The sequence below is a fragment of the Lithobates pipiens genome, unplaced genomic scaffold, assembly GCF_037356315.1.
Source record: "Lithobates pipiens isolate NorthernLeopardFrog02 unplaced genomic scaffold, aLitPip1_a1.2 Scaffold_61, whole genome shotgun sequence".
NCBI classification, from domain to species: Eukaryota; Metazoa; Chordata; class Amphibia; order Anura; family Ranidae; genus Lithobates; species Lithobates pipiens.
In genome coordinates this window covers 2810291-2826364 of record NW_027507883.1, presented here as the reverse complement: position 1 = coordinate 2826364, position 16074 = coordinate 2810291, and the positions used below count along the sequence as shown (strand labels likewise).

Sequence of the window (16074 nt, the reverse complement as noted above, 5' to 3'; positions counted from 1 at the left end):
TCTCTGACATTAACTGAGTATCTCTCTGCACTATGATCTTATTAATAATAATAATAATAATAATAATAGGATTGTGTAATGCAAAGATCAACTAGTCTAATATAAGCTTTCTCATTTAGACCAACGCAACTATTTCTCGGCCATTTTCAAGCTAAGCTTTCAATCTCTTACCTTTGAACTGCGATACTTCCTCCCTACAATATTAAGCCATTTAAATGTCCTATTGGTCGCCTATATTATACAACTCTCTGAAAAGCCTATATGTAGAGAATAAAACTAGTCTTACATCTTAATAAAACAGTTTTATTACTCAACCAGTATCAGCTGTCATGTACTGTATTACTTCTTTTTCTCCACCTTATCTGTCACAGTTAAAACACAGTGACAAAACATTTCTTTTTACCGCAGCAAAATGTGAGAAAAGCAGTGTAAGCCGTCTTTCTGCCATATGCAACCATCTCTCGCTACCTCTATGCAATAGGATTCTCTTTCCAGTGGAAACGGAAAACAGTCAGTGTAAGCCGTCTTCGTGCGCAGCAAAATTAATGGAGCGATTTACACGTTGAAATTTGCAAGCTACGTCAATTTACTGTTAAATAGAGTACCTTTGCATTTATCCCTTGACTTTGCTACTATCCCTTGATCCCTTTTGTGTATTCACTATATCTCGACCTATACATACTGCCTCAAAATTTTCCTAATTTGTTTTGCTATACTTATTATTATTATTTTATAGAGATTACTATCTCTAAATCATTGTAACAAGTTATAATGTCTACAGCTAATTTTACGTTAAAGCAAAAGTCACACAAAACCATCTTTTTAAAACCTTTTACACACTGCACATTAAGATTAATGCAACCATCTCTCGCTACCTCTATGCAATAGGATTCTCTTTCTGACTCTATTTTGTGTATTACTTCTTCTCCACATTAACTGTCACACTGATAACCATTTGTAACACATAACACTTGCAACACATTTTTTAACTGCGGCAAAATGTGAGAAAAGCAGTGGGACGGTTTACTTGATTGAGAAGTGGTTGCAGTAGCAAAGCAAAGCAATACAGTTTGATTACATTAATAACACATAATGCAACTATTTTACATTCATTTTACATTCACATCATGCATACATCCTAATGTAAGCTGTCTATCACTATTAATGTTCATGGTTACTGATACATTATGCCGATGACCAGTGGAAACGGAAAACAGTCAGTGTAAGCCGTCTTCGTGCGTAGCATAGATAATGGACGATTTACACGTTGGAATTTTCAAGCTACGTCAATTTACTCTTAAATACCCTTTAGCTGCTTAGCTCACACTTTGCTGTATGTAGCCGCGTTTACATGTAAGTAACCAATGGGGATTGACATTTCATGTCCATCTCACATCTCTAATGCAATTTGTCTCTTTGCCATGTCATACTTTGCCAGTTATTATACTTTCTCATCCGATAGAAACCTAGTCGTTGCTGATATTTCATGATTACAGCAATCATCTCATCTAATTGCTATTCCGACATTTTGCCTTGGTATTACTTTGCAACGCTCTATTGAACAATGTAAAGGTAAGCTAGATATTTTGTGTATTTCCACTTAAACTCTACCTGTATATACTGTCTCAATATTATCCTTTCTAATTTTGCTAAATTAGATTATAGAGTTTGCTATGTCTAAATCCAGGTTACCTACTCACCTTTATTACGTATACTGCTAATTTTAGGATAATACAAAACCATCTTATTGCTTCTTTACACGCTGCACATATTAAGAGTAATGCAATGCTACCGTGAACAGTTTAATTGCTCGTCTCACATTTAGCTGGTATCTCTCTGCTATAGGAAACTGAATTTGTACTAGAACGATCACTCATCTAATATCAGTCCACTCAGTGCTACCGGGATAAATTTTAAATTTAGAGTAATGAAATGATTTCTCAGTCATTTTGGAGCTACTGCAACTAACGCTTCCGATCTCATTTCGACTGCAATACTTAATCTCTGCTATTGCAGAATATTTAGCTGCTGACACGTAATTAACTTGATTGATAAAAACCTACACACGTTGTTGCTGTTATTTCGTGTATTTCCACTTAAACCCTTTATAGTTATTTTGCTATATTTATTACTAGTATAAACAGATTACTATCTCTAAATCCTGGTAAACCAGCTCACACTAAACCATCTAATTTCTACCTTACACGCAGCACATATTAACATATTAACATTTAGCCGGTATAGTGAAATAGTAAACGAAATGTGTAGATCACTCATCTAATATCGTCTTTTCAATGCTACCGGAACAACTTTTAAATTTAGAGTAATGCAACGATATCTCAGTTTTATGAAGCTACTGCAACTAACGCTTTGGATCTCTTTCCTGATAAATTACGCTCTGCAATATTAAGCCATGTAAATTGTCCTATTGGTCTGCTAACAATGCTATGTATAATAATACAAATCTTTTAAAAGCAATATCGTCTCACTGCAATACTTACACTCTGCATAATATATATGAATAATGCGAATAATGCTAATAAGAAAGTCGTCTAAAACTCGGCTATAAGTAGAGAATAAAACTATCTTACATCAAAATAAACCATGTACTGCCAAACCAATAACGGCCAATTACTTAACGTCTATCAGTCAATGACTTAACAAGTTAAACTTTAGCACTCTTTTGCTCTATTTTGAATAGTTGTAGTTCTCCACATTAACTGTCACATTGATATCACCACTGACAACACACCACTTTTTAACAGCACCAAAATATGAAAAAAGCCTCTCTCTCTGCATACACTAGCCTCCATCTCTTACATAAACCAGGACCTTCTTCTGTATAATCTAGCCTATCTGTATACACTAGCCTGTCTTTTGTACACATTAGCCTCTCTGTGTAAACTAGCCGGTCTACTGTATACACTAGTCCATCTGTATACACTAGCAAGTCTGCATACTCCTGCCTCTCTGTGTAACCCAGCCTCGCTCTCTCTCTCTGTATACCCTAGCCTCCATCTCTGCATACCCAGGACGTTCTTCTGTATAATCTAGCCTATCTGTATAAACTATCCTGTCTTTTGTACACATTAACCTCTCTGTATAAACTAGCCGGTCCTCTGTATACACTAGTCCGTCGGTATACACTAGCATCTCTTTATACATTAGCTCTCTGTATACCCAAGCCTCTCTGTATACACTAGTCCACCGGTATACACTAGCAAGTCTGCATACACTAGCCTCTCTTTGTAACCCAACTTCTCTCTCTGCATACCCAGGACGTTCTTCTCTATAATCTAGCCTATTTGTATACACTAGCCTGTCTTTTGTACACATTAGCCTCTCTGTATAAACTAGCCGGTCCTCTGTATACACTAGTCCATCTGTATACACTAGCAAGTATGCGTACTCTAGCCTCTCTCTCTGTATACCTTAGCCTCCATCTCTGCATACCCAGGACGTTCTTCTGTATAATCTAGCCTATCTGTATAATCTAGCCTATCTGTATACACTAGCCATCCATCTCTGCATACCCAGGACGTTCTTCTCTATAATCTAGCCTATTTGTATACACTAGCCTGTCTTTTGTACACATTTGCCTCTCTGTTTAAACTAACCGGTCTTCTGTATACACTAGTCCGCCTGTATACACTAGCAAGTATGCATACTCTAGCCTCTCTCTCTGTATACCCTAGCAAGTCTGCATACTCCTGCCTCTCTGTGTAACCCAGCCTCACTCTCTCTCTGTATACCCTAGCCTCCATCTCTGCATATCCAGGACGTTCTTTTGTATAATCTAGCCTATCTGTATAAACTAGCCTGTCTTTTGTACACATTAGCCTCTCTGTATAAACTAGCCGGTCTACTGTATACACTAGTCCATCTGTATACACTAGCAAGTCAGCATACTCCTGCCTCTCTGTGTAACACAGTCTCTCTCTCTGTATACCCTAGCCTCCATCTCTGCATACCCAGGACGTTCTTCTGTATAATCTAGCCTATCTGTATACACTAGTGTATACAGACAGACTAGTGTATACAGAGGACCGACTAATGTGTACAGATAGGCTAGATTATACAGAAGAACGTCCTGGGTATGCAGAGCGCTCAGCTTCAAGGTATGGCCAACGTGAGTAATATGAGGGACACTCCTCACCCCCGCCCCCACCTACCAGATCTGACTTTCATCCCCTTGCCCTCTCTGCCCCGGTCATCTGGTGGCAGTTTTATGCACTCCCTGGCCCCCACCCATTCATAATCCTTACCGACCTTTCTTTCCGCTGCTCACAGAAACACACTGGATGACTTTTCTAATTAACCAACTTGTACAAGACACCGCTATCCTCCTGTCTGACACCGGTCCCCCTTGGAGGCTTTACCCCTCACTGTTTGGGTGGTCCCTGCCTCTCCCTGGATGCTCCACATATACCACAACGACATTGTCAGAGGGGCACCACTTGACAGGACACGGGGCTGTCATGCCGGTGGCATCTCCCATTGGAGGAAGGGATGATGGCCCCAACCCCTTGGCAGCAGGTTCTTTCATGTACAGACCAGGGCGGCTCATCTTCCCTTCTGGAGTCTTGACCTTAGATGGGGGATTTGCACTTTGGGGGGTCTGAGTGATACCTAATGCGCTGTACTGGAAGGGCTTGACATTCCCGCATATGTGTCCCCTCCCCCTGGATGTGCCCCTTGTCCCCCCCTCTGGCTCCCACCTACTCTTTGCCGACATTGCCTTCTGCAGCTTTCGGGGACCCTGGATGACTTATTTATTGAGCCTATTGGTACGAGACACTGCTTCCCTCCAGGGTGACTCTGGACCCCCCTGGAGGATTTACCCCTTACTGTTTGGGCAGTCCCAGCCTCCCTCTGGAGATGCAGGAGAGACACTAATTGGCGGGCCCCAGGACTGCTGCTCAGGTGAAGTCTCCCATTGGATGGAAGGATGGTGGCACCAGCCCCTTGCCTGCCGGATTTTCCATGCACCGCCCAGGGCTGCTTCTCTTTCATCTTGATGTGGTGACCATGGAGGGGAGGAGTTGAAATTTATGGGGTCCGGGTGTTTGCTGGTGGGAGTGCGCTAAAGGACTTGACATTTCTGCATGTTTGTCCCCTCTCCCCTGTTTCCCCCCTCCCTTCCCCCCCTTCCCACCCTTCCCTTCCCACCCTTCCCTTCCCCCCCTTCCCACCCTTCCCTTCCCTCCTTTCCCTCCCCCTTTCCCCCTTCCACTCCCCCTTTCCCCCCTTCCACTCCCCCTTTCCCCCCTTCCCTGCCCCTTTTCCCCCCGGGGCGTGGACGGGGGAGAGGGGGTAAGGAGAGGACAATCTGCCAAAGGGAGAAAGGCATTTGTTTGGGGACTGCATGTACTTTAGGGGTATGGGACGGGGGGTGGTGGATCCCATTCTGTGATGCCTTTTCTGTTGTGACGGGCTCCCTCGTGCATGCCTACGTTTAGGGCGAGCCGAGGAGACCCCTCAGTGCTAACAGTTATATGCTCTACCTCTGTTTTGGTTATACTATTGTTTTTTGTTTCTTTGATGTTACTGATTGTCTTTTATTTGCATACCGGTATCAGACGTGACATTTACCACTGCCGGGGCTGGGGGGACTAGGATTCGGGGGCTCCCTCTCCAACCTGTCTACCCAATTACCCAAGTAGGACAGCGCGTTAAACCCAGTGTACATCTGGTAAGCGCTATAGCATAATTGTGCTGTTTTAGTATACCCTTCCTGTACTGTTGAGTGCGGACAACCGTTAATTTCCCTCTCCCCCTGGGGTTGAGGTGCCCGGCCTCTTTTTCCCTTTACCTTTCCTTGCATTTGCCCTTCCTTTCTCCCCCTTAGTTCCCACCATGCATTACCTACCCAAAACCTACCTTGGTTCAACTTTCTTTGCTTTTCTCTGATGTCCCCCCCCCCCCTCCCCGAGGAGCGATGGCAGACTCAGTCAAGGTCACCTCTCTAAACGTTAAGGGACTGAACTCCCCTGAAAAACGGTGGATCCTCCTGTGAGAACTGAACACATCCTGTACTGATGTGGCCTTTATACAAGAAACACATTTTAAAAATACTAGCTGGTCACCTTGGGAAACAAGTGAAAAAAAAAACAGGTCAAGGCCAACAACATAAAAAGAAGCCTACAGCACCTAGTATTCCCAGGTGGTCTCCAATCCAGGTACTAGCAAGGCCCAACCCTGTTTAGCTTCTGAGATCAGAGGAGATCGGGTGCTTTCAGGGTTATGTGCCCATAGGCAATCTCTTTGGGCATTCTCAACCCTCTTGACAAATGCCAAGATAGTCACCTTGAGATACAAGCGATAAAAAACAGGTCAATGTCAACAACATAAAAAGAAGAATACGGCACCTGGTATTCCAACGCCATCTCCCATCCAGGTACTAACTAGGCCCAACCCTTCTTAGCCTCAGAAAAGAGAATAGATAGGGCTCTTTCAGGGTGATGCTGCTGTAAGCGATCTCTTTGGGCACTCTCAACCCTCTTGACAAATGCCAAGATGGTCACCTTGGGAAACAAGCAAAAAAAAAGAAAACGAATCAACGCCAACAACATAAAAAGAAGCCTACAATAACTGGTAATCCCAGGTGGTCTCCCATCCAGGTACTAACCAGGCCCGACTCTTCTTAGCCTCCAAGATCAGACGAGATTGGGTGCTTTCAGAGTGCTCGGACTCTTTCCCCATCACTAATGGGATGAGGCAGGGGTGCCCTCTGTCTCCCCTAATTTTTATTCTGACACTGGAACCACTTATGTGTCACGTTCGGAATGACCCGAATATTACTGGCATATCCAAACCCTCGGCACACCACAAAATTGCGGCGTACGCTAACGATCTAATTTCTTTCGTCTCCAATCCACACATTTCGCTTCCCAATATACTCGCGGCTCTCCGGCGATACGGCAGCCTATCAAACTATAAAATCAATTGCACCTTTGGCTGTATTGAATATATCGGTCCCGGATGGTGAGGCCAAGAGGCTACGCTCCGCTTTTCCATTCTACTGAGCTGAAAAATCTATACGTTACCTGGGCGTTGACATCGCAGCGGATTTGGCGCAATTGTACCCGCTTAATTTTGTCCCTCTCCTGAATAGACTGAAATCTGATTTGGAAAACTGGCATGCTTTAACACTGACCTGGTTCAGGCGCTGTAATGCATTCAAAATGACGGCCCTCCCGTGGATTTTATACTTGTTCCAGACATTACCGATCCGGTTACCCCCAATTTTTTTCAGACAACTGCAGGTGCTGCTCCGGGACTTTATTTGGCCGTGCAAACTGCCCAGAGCCCGTTTGCAATTGCTTCCCAGACCAAAGGACAAGGGGGGTCTGGGTCTCCCAGATCTGAGACAATACTACAGAGTGACTCTGCTAGCGAGAGTCGTTGATTGGCATTGTAAAGGCCCACACAAGCAGTGGGTGGAGATGGAGATTGAGGATGGATCCATTCCCCTATTGACCTCCCCGTGGCTCCTGTCCTCCCTACCAAAAGACCTCAGAGATCACCCCGTAGTGGGAGCTACGTTGGCTGTTGTGCGGAGGTTGTTCCGCTGCACACACATTGCTCCCCTGCCGTCACCAATGACTCCGGTTATAGGTAATCCAGACTTCCCACCGGGATTTACCAACAAGAAACTGCGACAGTTGACAGTGGTGGGGAAACAGCGTCTGGGAGAGGTGTGGCCCTCGGGAGGGCTCCCGACCACGCAAACTGTCGCCAAGCTTTCTGACCCTCCGCTTGACTTGTTTAGTGCTTATCAACTTCATCACTTTCTTCTGGCCATACAAAGGGCCCCCTACACTCCTAGGGACCTGACACCCTATGAATCCATCTGTCACAAAAAGGAACCTGTGCGACACACCCTCTCCCTCCTGTACAACCTATTAAGTAGTCAGGAGGAGGAGTCGACCCCACCATTTATCCACAAATGGGAGAGGGACTTTGGCATCACATTTACCCCACAACAGATAGGCAAGATCCTGACATTAGTACATAAAGCTTCCATCGCAAACCAATATCAAGAATCAGGATACAAGATAGTCTCACGCTGGTATAGAGTCCCATACCTTCTGAATAAAATGAATAAATCGATCCCGGATGTTTGTTGGAGGTGCAATTCAGATACGGGGACCATGGGACACATTTTCTGGGCATGCCCGGCCTTGAGGAACTTTTGGGTGGAGGTGACCAGGACGATAAAAACTCTCAGAAATGTAGATATCGCAGACAACCCAGCAGCGTGCCTTCTACACTTGACCGAACAGCCTGTTCGAAAATACAAAAAAACCCTCCCGATGCAACTCCTGAACGCCGCCCGGGCCTGCATTCCCACACTGTGGAGGCAGCCTCAGCCCCCCATCCAAGGTGCTGTGGTATTCCAAAGTCAATCATATTCTCTGGATGGAAGAATTGACCGCCACCCTTCACAACACTGAAGAGGCATTTAGTGTTACATGGAGGCCCTGGAGGTATTTTTCTGGTACTTGAGACTACATTCGGGAGGTGAGCAGCGCCCCTGTCCCAGAAAAAGACTGAACATCTAACGTTTACCTACGTAGGCCATGTCTGGCCTCGGTGGCATCCCCCCCCCCCCTCCCTTTTTGTCTTTATTTTTCTATTTTTCCCCGCCGCCATCCCCCCCCCTCCTCTCTCTCCGTCTTAGCACTCTCTTCTTCCCCCGTCCTCCCTTTTGACTGTGCCTTGTCTCCTTACTAGCCTTTGGGACCCAGAAGAGCCCCAGGGTTCTGGACACGACCGGCTCATATTTTACTCTGGTTCACATAGGTCATGATAAGCTGGCTCGCTGTGGTCCCAGTTGCTCTCCATGATTACATTTGTCCGAACAGGGCTGCATTAGTTATACTGTACTACATGTCCGAGGTGGGGTTTCTCTCATTTCTGCATGAAACTCTAGGACTCCCCTCTGAGAACCCAGAGTTATCTGGCTGCCTATTTTTTGTTACCATGTAATTGTGACCCTGGGTCATGCTGTATGGTTGACTGTTATATTTATGTTGTTCTACTTATACTTAATAAAAGAATAAAACAAAAAAATAAAAAATAAGTCAATGCCAACAACTTAAAAAAAGCCTATGGCATCGAGAAATCCCAGGTGTTCTCCCATCCAGGTACTAACCAGGTCCCAACCCTGCTTAGCCTCTGAGATCAAATGAGATTTGGCTCTTTCAGGGTGATGCAGCCATAGTAGATTTTTTCAGGCACGCTCAACCCTCTTGACAAACGCCAAGATGGTCACCTTGGGAAACAAACAAAAAAAAACAAGTCAACGCCAACAACATAAAAAGAAGCCTACCGCACCTAGTATTTCCAGACGGTCTCCCATCCAGGTATTAACAAGGCGCGACCCTTTCTAGCCTCTGAGATCAGCGGAGATTGGGCGCTTTCAGGGTGATGTGCCCATAGGCAATCTCTTTGGGCACTCTCATCCCTCTTGAAAAATGCCAAGATAGTCACCCTGGGAAACAAGCGAAAAAAAACAGGTCAACGCCAACAACATAAAAAGAAGACTACGGCACCTAGTATTCCAAGGCCGTCTCCCATTCAAGTACTAACTAGGCCCAACCCTTCTTAGCCTCTGAGATCAGAAGAGATAGGGTGCTTTCAGGGTGATGCGGCTGTAAGTGATCTCTTTAGGCACTCTCAACCCTCTTGACAAATGCCAAGATGATCACTTTGGGAAACAAGCGAAAAAAACAGGTCAACACCAACAACATAAAAATAAGCCTGCGGCATCTGGAAAACCCAGGCGGTCTCCCATCCAGGTACAAACCAGGCCCAACCCTGCTCAGCTTCTGAGACCAAACGAGATTGGGCGCTTTCAGGGTGTTGTGCTCGTAGGCAATTTCTTTGCGCACTCTCAACCCTCTTGACACATGCCAAGATGGTCACCTTGGGAAACAAGGGAAAATAAAACAGGTCAACGCCGACAACATAATGAGAAGCCTACGGCACCTGGTATTCCCAAGCTGTCTCCCATCCAGGTACTAACCAGGCCCATCGCTGCTTAGCCTCCGAGATCAGATGAGATTGGGCTCTTTCAGGGTGATTTGGCCGTAGGCACTCTCTTTGGGCACTCTGAAGCCTCTTGACAAAGGCCAAGATGGTCACCTTGGGAAACAAGCTAAAAAAAACAGGTCAAAGCCAACAACATAAAAAGAAGCCTACGGCATCCAGTATTCCCAGGCGATCTCCCAATCAAGACACTAACCAGACCAGATCCTTCTATGGCACCTGGTCTTCCCAGGCAGTCTCCCATCCAGGTACAAACCAGGCCTGACGCTGCTTAGCCTCTGAAATCAGATGAGATCGGGTGCTTTCAGGTTGATGTGGCCGTAAGCATTCTCTTCAAGACACGCCCAGCCCTCTTGACAAACGCCAAGATGGTCGCCTTGAGAAACAAGCAAAAAAAACAGGTCAAAGCCAACAACATAAAAAGAAGCCTATGGGCTTACAGCGGACCCTAAGAGATGGGACCCACTAGCTCTGTCATGGTTCGGACGCTGTAATATGAACGCAATGCCACGACTTCTGTATCTACTACAAGCCTTACCTATCAAAATACCCCAGACTTTCTTTCATGCGGTTCGCTCAACCTTTATCAAGTTCCTCTGGCGCGGAAAACATATGCGTATTGGTAGGGCAATGCTGTTGCGACCGAAATTGCGGGGAGGTATTGGCTTCCCGGACCCTGCTCTATATTACACAGCGACGCACATGACACCGGTGGTTGACTGGTGCTGGTGTTCTGCCATATACTGTCCGGCCATGATATAGTGTCTGCGCCGTACTGCGCATGCGCAGTACGGAGCAGACGAAGCAGACGAAGCTTCGGAAAATCTCCGAAGCCGAACGGCGCCTGCGCGGTGAGTGGAGGTGGTAGCCCCACCATCCAAGCGGACATAGGGTTGTGAATATTAGAGGGCCCCTCGCAGGCGAGCTTCGCTCGCCACGCTTCGGGCTCGGCCTCGCTGTGCTCGGCTCTTTTATATTCTTACTCTATGTCCACTTGGATAGTGGGGATAGAACCTGGACTCAGTGCGCAGGCGCCGTTCATGCTCGGCAATTTTCGGAATCTGTGTTGCTGTGTACTGCGCATGCGCAGCACACAGCGGACACTATCCGATGGGGGACCATATGTGATAGGACACCAGCATGGGGAACTGAAGCTATGGGTCAAGCTAGAGCAGGAGATGGTGCGGGTTCCACTGACTGGTCTGCCTTGGGCGGGGAGGCCATTGGAGCCCTGTGTGACTACTCACCCGTTAATTGGCCCCTCGCTCGCCGAGATGGATAGTTTTTTTCACCTTTCCCACCTGACTAACTTCCCTTCTCCTATGACCCCAATTATTGGACATCCTAGATTCCCTCCGGGCCTGTCTGACCAGGCCTTTACCAGGCAAGCCCCGAAAGGGCTTCTGAGAGCAGCCCTATTTCTTGGACCCACGGGCTTGATTCCCATGGGGACCATACTGCTAGAGCAAGTACCTGTTGCATTGGATAGCTGGAGAGCTAGACAGCTAATCCATTTCCTCGGATCACTACCTAACCATTCGTTCTTCTCTAGACAATTCCACCCCTTTGAGGAACTTTGCCTGGATGATGGCCCAGTTCGTGGTTTCCTCTCTAGGTCCTACCAAATCCTTACAGACGCACAATCCTCCACGGATCCACCCTTCCTAGCTAAATGGAAAAGGGACTTACAAACTACATTCTCCAAACCACAGAAGGACAGAATACTCTTTTTCGCCCATAAGTCGTCACTCTGCAGTAAATATCAGGAGATCTCATATAAGCTGATCACACGCTGGTATCGTACACCGGTGGTGTTGGCCAAAATATTCCCCGGTCAATCTGACCGCTGCTGTCGCTGCGGGCAACAGGCTGGCACCATTCTCCACATTTTCTGGGAATGCCCTAAATTACAAACATTCTGGCAGCCTGTCCTGAGACTCATCCACAAGTTCACAGACATTTCCTTAGCCAATGATCCCACAGCAGTTCTTCTCAATCTAACTCCTATGTCGAGAAAGCGTTATCATAAGTCCTTACTTAAACATCTCCTCAATGCAGCTAGGGCCTGTATCCCAAGTCAGTGGAAAGAGCAATCTGCTCCAATGGTGACCCAGTGGTTCGCAAGGGTAAATGATATTGAACGAATGGAAGACCTGACTGCCACAATGAGGGATAAAACGGAGGAGCATGGGAACAGATGGTTCTACTGGACCCAGTTTCGCTTTTCGGAAGAATACCTCCGCGAGACATAGTAAGCTCATGGTGATCGTTGGAGATCGCTGTTCCAAACGTTGGACAGCTGATGAGCTGGTGAGCCGAGGGCGTCTCTTGCTCCCTGGGAGGGGACCCCATCCTATCCACTCTACCCACGACACCCCCTTACCCCTTCTTTTCCTTTTCTGCCATTTCCTTCCCCAATCTTCTCTTTCCCCTTCTCCCTCCTTTCAGTTCTACTATTTCCCTTCTTAACTCAAAAAAGGGAAAAGAAAATGGTATGTTCCGACCCCATTTGACTACTACACAATACTCTTCCCCTATCTATGGATATCTAAACTCTTCGAGGATAGCAGGGCTAGTATCAATAATATTTTACGTGGTAGAGGATCCCAACGAGATGGAGCTTTAATCTCATCTTGATATGACCGCAAAGCTGTACACATGCTATTCTCCTCGGACTTCTTACCATTGGCTCTGATATCCATGCAATATGATAGTTTGTTTGTAACTATTTGTATCACACATTCTGTGAAGTTGCCTTTGCATTGTATGTTGCATACTACTAAATAAAAAAAAATAAAAAAAAGAAGCCTATGGCACCTGGTATTCCCAGGCGGTCTCCCATCCAGGTACTAACCAGGCCCGACACTGTTTAGCATCCGAGATCAGACGAGATTGGGTGCTTTCAGGGTGATGGGGCCGTAGGTAATCTCTTCGGGCACTCTCAACCCTCTTGACATACGCCAAGATGGTCACCTTGGGAAACAAGTGAAAAAAAAAAACAGGTCAAGGCCAACAACATAAAAAGAAGCCTACAGCACCTAGTATTCCCAGGTGGTCTCCAATCCAGGTACTAGCAAGGCCCAACCCTGTTTAGCTTCTGAGATCAGAGGAGATCGGGTGCTTTCAGGGTTATGTGCCCATAGGCAATCTCTTTGGGCATTCTCAACCCTCTTGACAAATGCCAAGATAGTCACCTTGAGATACAAGCGATAAAAAACAGGTCAATGTCAACAACATAAAAAGAAGAATACGGCACCTGGTATTCCAACGCCATCTCCCATCCAGGTACTAACTAGGCCCAACCCTTCTTAGCCTCAGAAAAGAGAATAGATAGGGCTCTTTCAGGGTGATGCTGCTGTAAGCGATCTCTTTGGGCACTCTCAACCCTCTTGACAAATGCCAAGATGGTCACCTTGGGAAACAAGCAAAAAAAAAGAAAACGAATCAACGCCAACAACATAAAAAGAAGCCTACAATAACTGGTAATCCCAGGTGGTCTCCCATCCAGGTACTAACCAGGCCCGACTCTTCTTAGCCTCCAAGATCAGACGAGATTGGGTGCTTTCAGAGTGATGTGGCCATAGGCAATCTCTTCAGGCACTCTCAACCCTCTTGACAAACACCAAGATGGTCACTTTGGGAAATAAGCGAAAAAAAAACAGGTCAACGCCAACAACATAAAAAAAAGTCTACGACACCTGGTATTCCCAGGCGGTCTCCCATCCAGGTACTAACAAGGCCCGACTCTATTAGCCTCCAACATCAAACGAGATCGGGTGCTTTCAGGGTGATGTGCCCGTAGGCAATCTCTTCAGGCACTTTCAACCCTCTTGACAAACGCCAAGATGGTCACCTTGGGAAACAAGCAAAAAAATAAAAATAAGTCGGAAGCTAGAGACAATACGGCCCGAGTCCTCAATTTAATCCATGCGGCGCATGTACAGGGAAGGCCCTTGCTTATGTTGTCAACGGATGCGGAGAAGGCCTTTGACAAGGTGGCCTGGCACTTTATGCAGGCCACCCTGGAACATATAGGTCTTGGCCCCAACATGATGAGCTGGGTAATGTCGCTTTACTCCACGCCATCGGCAGCGGTACGGGTGACCGAGTGGTGCTCGGACTCCATCTTTATGTTGTTCCCCATCACTAATGGGACGAGGCAAGGGTGCTCTCTGTCTCCCCTAATTTTAATTCTGACACTGGAACCACTTATGTGTCACGTTCGGAATGACCCGAATATTACTGGCATATCCAAACCCTCGGCACACCACAAAATTGCGGCGTACGCTGACGATCTAATTTTTTCCGTCTCCAATCCACACATTTTGCTTCCCAAAATACTTGCGTCTCTACAGCGACACGGCAGCCTATCAAACTATAAAAACAATTGCGCCAAGTCGGCTGTATTGAATATATCGGTCCCGGATGGTGAGGCCAAGAGGCTCCGCTCCTCTTTTCCATTCTACTGGGCTGAAAAATCTATACGTTAACTGGGCGTTGACATCGCAGCTTAATTTTGTCCCTCTGCTGGATAGACTGAAATCTAATTTGGGAAACTGGCATGCTTTAACACTGACCTGGTTTGGGCGCTGTAATGCATTCAAAATGATGGCCCTCGCTCGGATCTTATACATGTTCCAGACATTACCGATCCGGTTACCCCCAATTTTTTTCAGACAACTGCAGGTGCTGCTCCGGGACTTTATTTGGGCGCGCAAACTGCCCAAAGCCCATTTGCAATTGCTTGCCAGACCAAAGGACAAGGGGGGTCTGGGTCTCCCAGATCTCAGACAATACTACAGAGTGACTCTGCTAGCGAGAGTCGTTGATTGGCATTGTAATGGCCCACACAAGCAGTGGGTGGAGATGGAGATTGAGGATGGATCCATTCCCCTATTGACCTCCCCGTGGCTCCTGTCCTCCCTACCAAAAGACCTCAGAGGTCACCCCGTAGTGGGAGCTACGTTGGCTGTTGTGCGGAGGTTGTTCCGCTGCACACACATTGCTCCCCTGCCATCACCAATGACTCCGGTTATAGCTAATCCAGACTTCCCACCGGGATTTACCAACAAGAAACTGCGACAGTTGACAGTGGTGGGGAAACAGCGTCTGGGAGAGGTGTGGCCCACGGGAGGGCTCCCGACCACGCAAACTGTCGCCGAGCTTTCTGACCCTCCGCTTGACTTGTTTAGTGCTTATCAACTTTGTCACTTTCTTCTGGCCATACAAAGGGCCCCCTACACTCCTAGTGACCTGACACCCTATGAATCCATCTGTCACAAAAGGGAACCTGTGCGACACACCCTCTCCCTCCTGTACAACCTATTGAGTAGTCAGGAGGAGGAGTCGACCCCCACCATTTATCCACAAATGGGAGAGGGACTTAGGCATCACATTTACCCCACAACAGATAGGGAAGATCCTGACCTTAGTACATAAAGCTTCCATCGCAAACCAATATCAAGATACAAGATAGTCTCACGCTGGTATAGAGTCCCATACCTTCTGAATAAAATGGATAGATCGATCCCGGATGTTTGTTGGAGGTGAAATTCAGATATGGGGACCATGGGACACCTTTTCTGGGCATGCCCGACCTTGAGGAACTTTTGGGTTCCCAGTAGCGTGCCTTCTACACTTGACCGAACAGCCTGTTCGAAAATATAAAAAAATCCTCACGATGCAACTCCTGAATGCCGCCCGGGCCTGCATTCCCGCACTGTGGAGGCAGCCTCAGCCCCCATCCAAGGTGCTGTGGTATTCCAAAGTCAATCATATTCTCCGGATGGAAGAATTGACAGCCACCCTTCACGCGCCCAAATAAAGTCCCGGAGCAGCACCTGCAGTTGTCTGAAAAACAATTGGGGGTAACCGGATCGGTAATGTCTGGAACATGTATAAGATCCGAGGGAGGGCCATCATTTTGAATGCATTACAGCGCCCGAACCAGGTCAGTGTTAAAGCATGCCAGTTTCCCAAATCAGATTTCAGTCTATCCAGGAGAGGGACAAAATTAAGCAG

The 16074-nt window shown here is 46.7% G+C and overlaps 5 pseudogenes; all 5 read right to left on the bottom strand.

Annotated features, from left to right (window-relative positions):
* Nucleotides 1–6138: 6138 nt before the first annotated feature.
* LOC143958484 (5S ribosomal RNA) lies at nucleotides 6139–6257 on the bottom strand (annotated as a pseudogene).
* A 3724-nt stretch (nucleotides 6258–9981) lies between these two features.
* On the bottom strand, nucleotides 9982–10100 carry LOC143958349 (5S ribosomal RNA; annotated as a pseudogene).
* Nucleotides 10101–12858: 2758 nt separating this feature from the next.
* Nucleotides 12859–12977, bottom strand: LOC143958838 (5S ribosomal RNA; annotated as a pseudogene).
* Nucleotides 12978–13079: 102 nt separating this feature from the next.
* On the bottom strand, nucleotides 13080–13198 carry LOC143958483 (5S ribosomal RNA; annotated as a pseudogene).
* A 322-nt stretch (nucleotides 13199–13520) lies between these two features.
* Nucleotides 13521–13639, bottom strand: LOC143958401 (5S ribosomal RNA; annotated as a pseudogene).
* Between the last annotated feature and the right edge of the window lie 2435 nt (nucleotides 13640–16074).